The sequence below is a fragment of the Stegastes partitus genome, unplaced genomic scaffold, assembly GCF_000690725.1.
Source record: "Stegastes partitus isolate 25-593 unplaced genomic scaffold, Stegastes_partitus-1.0.2 Scaffold405, whole genome shotgun sequence".
Taxonomy (NCBI): Eukaryota; Metazoa; Chordata; class Actinopteri; family Pomacentridae; genus Stegastes; species Stegastes partitus.
In genome coordinates this window covers 405624-409492 of record NW_007578136.1, presented here as the reverse complement: position 1 = coordinate 409492, position 3869 = coordinate 405624, and the positions used below count along the sequence as shown (strand labels likewise).

General features: G+C 47.9%; 1 protein-coding gene across 3 annotated transcripts in view; it reads right to left on the bottom strand.

Annotated features, from left to right (window-relative positions):
* The window catches only part of ptprea (protein tyrosine phosphatase receptor type Ea), a 58695-nt gene extending 54936 nt beyond the window's left edge, over positions 1-3759 (bottom strand). Inside the window, exon 1 of one of the 3 annotated variants that reach the window (XM_008285515.1) lies at positions 3638-3759. The gene's annotated coding sequence lies outside the window, so the exon portion shown is untranslated. Of the gene's footprint in view, positions 1-3455; positions 3567-3637 lie in introns of those variants that run through there. The other 2 variants (XM_008285512.1, XM_008285514.1) reach the window with 2 other exon arrangements.
* Between the last annotated feature and the right edge of the window lie 110 nt (positions 3760-3869).

Here is a 3869-nt window from a genome sequence, read left to right as displayed (position 1 = left end):
ACCAGACAACCAAGCACACTCACATTCACACCTACGGACAATTTACAATCACCAATTAACCTCAGCATGTTTCTGGACTGTGGGAGGAAGCCGGAGAACCCGGAGAGAACCCACGCTGCACGGGGAGAACATGGAGACTCCACGCAGAAAGATCCCGGTGCCCCCAACCGGGACGCGAACCGGCAACCTTGCGAGGCAACAGTGCTGCCAACTGCGCCACCCTGCAGCCCGCTGCCCTTCCTATTAAGTTAATTTACAATATGAACTAATTAACCTCTCTCTTGCCTTGCAGCGGTACAAGCGCTGGATGTGACACGGATCAGATGGCGAGGAGGGATGGAGGACGGGCTGCAGGTAGCAGTCTGCAGCGCTGTGGGCTGTCCGTGTGTTTAATAGCGTTTAATGAGGACTGCGATGGTGCCACTCCTGTTGTGTGTCACCGAGATCCTGCCTCGCATCACAGTAAAAGCAAAACGCTCTTTTCACCGTTAAATCACCGTTTTCAGTTAGACTTCCTGTTTAAATAACTCCTCCCACCTCATGCGAGACGTTTACTGCCCCTACAGCCCTCATTTTGAAGCAGTCGCCCGGCTAACGTGGGTTAAATCTGTATCTCTTTCTCTCTCTGCATGACTTGTAACACGCTTTATCATTACTAAATCATTTAAGCGTGATGCCAAAAAAAAAAAATCCAAAAGCAGACTGCAGGGTTTGAAATCTGCAGCTCTGGCCGCGAGCACAAACAAGCCTCAGGTTGCAACATATTGCAGCTTAATGTTCTTTAGCGAGCTTCCACTGAGGCGAGCAGGAGGAAAAAATAACAGGTTGGATACAAATGCTGCTCGTATCAAAAGGAAAGATCTCACTGTGCCGATGCCTAATTCATGAGCCCCTTGTCTTCCAGGCTGCCTCCAACCATTTCTGCCAGCTAATATCTGACAACTTCTGAGGTCAGACGGGGCTCGTCCCTAATTGTCGTGACTTTACACCAATTAGCTCCTTCTCTGCCTGTTTGAGGAAAATGCTTTTTAAAAAAAAACCTTGAAGCGGAGTTAGTGCAGCGCGGCGTGGAGCCTCGCCGTGGCGGCTCAAAGTTAGAATCTAAGTGTTTCCAGGACTTAGAGAGCGGCGGCGGCGGGCAGATAGATGGAAGGTGGGCGAGCTGCAGGGATTAACTCCAGGGCTGGCAATTTGAGGTTTATACCCAGCGAGCTGTTGGAAGCTCCAGGTATGAACAGCTCGTTCCTCTCCTCCACCTCGCTGTGGATTTCATTAATCACCACATCTGTTCGTTTCGCGCAGCACCGCCCACGCTCACACGACGTGCACTTCACAAGCTCTCCAATATACCATTTTACAGCTCCAACTATAGCGGAAGAAGGGAAAAAAAACTAGAAAAGAGTGTCTTTAGTGGCGTTAAACAGCAATTAAATGCGGGTTAAAACTAACTGCTGCAGTTAAAAACCTGTTGAGGAGCTACTCCCGTTTTATTGAGTATAAAAAGCTCCTCGTTCTTATTTCTTTAATAAATTAGCCGTCGCTGTGAAATAAAGCGTCTCTAAAGGTAAAAGCCAAACATAAGACAGACAGACAAGGCCTTCTGATTATGGCACAGATTAATTTACGCCAGATATTCTTCAATGGAGATTCCTTTTTTTTTTCTCCAGCAAATTACCCTCAAAGAATAGAATTTCACTGGAGTCAGATATAAACAGTGAGGAGATGAAAGCCAAATCAATCTGCCAACAGCACTCAGCAGTCAAATGTTTCTCCTTCCTGCGGCCTTACACAATCTCATTTGTCTTGGCGAGCGCAGACTATTTGTTTATTTCATTGCATCCTCATTAGCTTCTGCCAGAGCAATTGCGATTCTTCCTGGGGTCCGTGTTGCATAATTCAAATGGAATTCACAATGAAACAGACAGACGCAGGCTGTCGACGTACGAGACAAAAGAGGAGACGTGAAAATAAAGGTGAAGGAGGACACGGGACTGGATTAATTGAAGCGAGGTGCGTTGCTGTAACGGTACAAGTGGATTTCCTCTTTTTAATATAACATTCTGACCTCACAATAAGAGCCCCGAAGTAACTTGTGCCGTGAATTGAATGAACGCAGATAAAAAAATAAAGAATATTCAGACACTCCAGCCACTTTCGCTGGTTTCTTGTGAGAGTGAAATTAATACCTCACTGTCTCCTTGAGTCTTTTGATTCAACAAAAGCTCTGTGTGTTCCCAGAGCGCGGCGGTCTTGGATCCAGGATCAGACAGCTGACCTTTGCTCGCTTGGCAGGTTTGATGTTTGTCCCGAGCGTTCAAGTTAAACCGAAGACAAATCAGGCCTCTCTTGTTCCAGAGATCTGTGACTTCTCTCGTTCTGAAGACTCTTTTTTTTATCGTTTTCAGGACTCAAGCAAGTTAAACTTTGCAAATTAAAGCGCGCTTCTTTGCTCGTTTGTTGATTCAAACGGCAGCCTTGCTCGTGGCTGCAGTAATCGGCCCTGTCAGGTCGGCTAATGGATTTATTACAAGCAATTTAGCAGCATCTATTTGACGTTAACGAACTCAGCTCGTCGTCCGGCCCAAAATGCACTAACAGCACAGCGTTTAATCCTCGGAATCTGTCAGCGCAGGTTAAACAAGGACGATAAATGAGAGGGAAAAAATGAGCGAACGCGAATCTGTTGTGTGTTCGGACGGGTGTCGAGACTGAAATCTATTCAGCGGTAAAAGCTGTCGGAGTCGCTTCTCTTGTTAACGGTCACTGGAGCACGATCTTGATTGTGTCTTGGTTCATTTAACTTTTCATTTCCATGGTCTGATAGGAAAAACGTCAGCCTCAGAGCAGAACCGCAGCTTCCCTTCAGCCTGCGACCTGCTGCAGACAATCTGCTCCAGAGATGCTGATCTGTTGCTGACCCTGACCTCTGACCTCCCCGAGGAGAAACCTCCCTGTGGGGGTTAATGTCATGTCCAGTCATTATTGCATTGCCATCCATAGAAGAAGAAAAAAACACTGTTTAGCAGCCAAATATTGAAACAGGAGTCAAATCTCAAGACTCCAAGCACCTGAGTGAGATTCCTCCCATGGCAGCAGATCTCACATCCATCCATGATCTCTGAAGTACCAACGCAGCGCCGCTTCACCGACATGTTGAAACTGGCTCAACTACAGCCCACACACAAGGAGTCAGCGACCGCAAAATGAGGAAAAGAGCGATAATCTTCCCTGTGGTGGATGCAAAAGGCGAACGGAGAAGATGAACGACGAGCAAAAACGACCCAAGATCTGGACACCGCTCCACACGCTCGATCAATTAACGCACACTGACGCACCGGGTGGACTCAAGTCTCTGCAGGTTGGCAGCTCCAGCAATTAAAGCATGAACATCGTGACTCTAACAGGGAATGGAACGACTGCCACAAGGAAATAAATACATTTTTTAAAAAGCGCACCTGAAATGGACGGTTCATGCGAAGAGAGAGGGGAAAAAAATCAGCCATGCGCTGCTGTGCGTAAAGGACAGGTAACACGGCGTTCTGTGTGACTGGAAAACCACGGAGCTGACTGACGGTTCCTTCTCGCCACCGATACGCAAAAAGACGACGGCGTGAAATAAAGTCATGTTAGCACTCACCTCCACGGCTTCAGCGTTAAGTCCTGAGCGCAGATTGTCTTGGAAAAGGCGAGGCGACGCTTCAGTGTTGCCGCCTGTCACCGGGAAGGAGGAGTTTGTGTTTACTCCAACAGAATAGGACTGGCTGGCTGTCAGAGAGCTCAGCGAGCCGCGCTCCGTCTGGCGCAGAGAGGGAGCCACAGCCTGGCCGCAAGCTTTACTACAACATGTGGGGCCTGGAGACCTCCAGTTT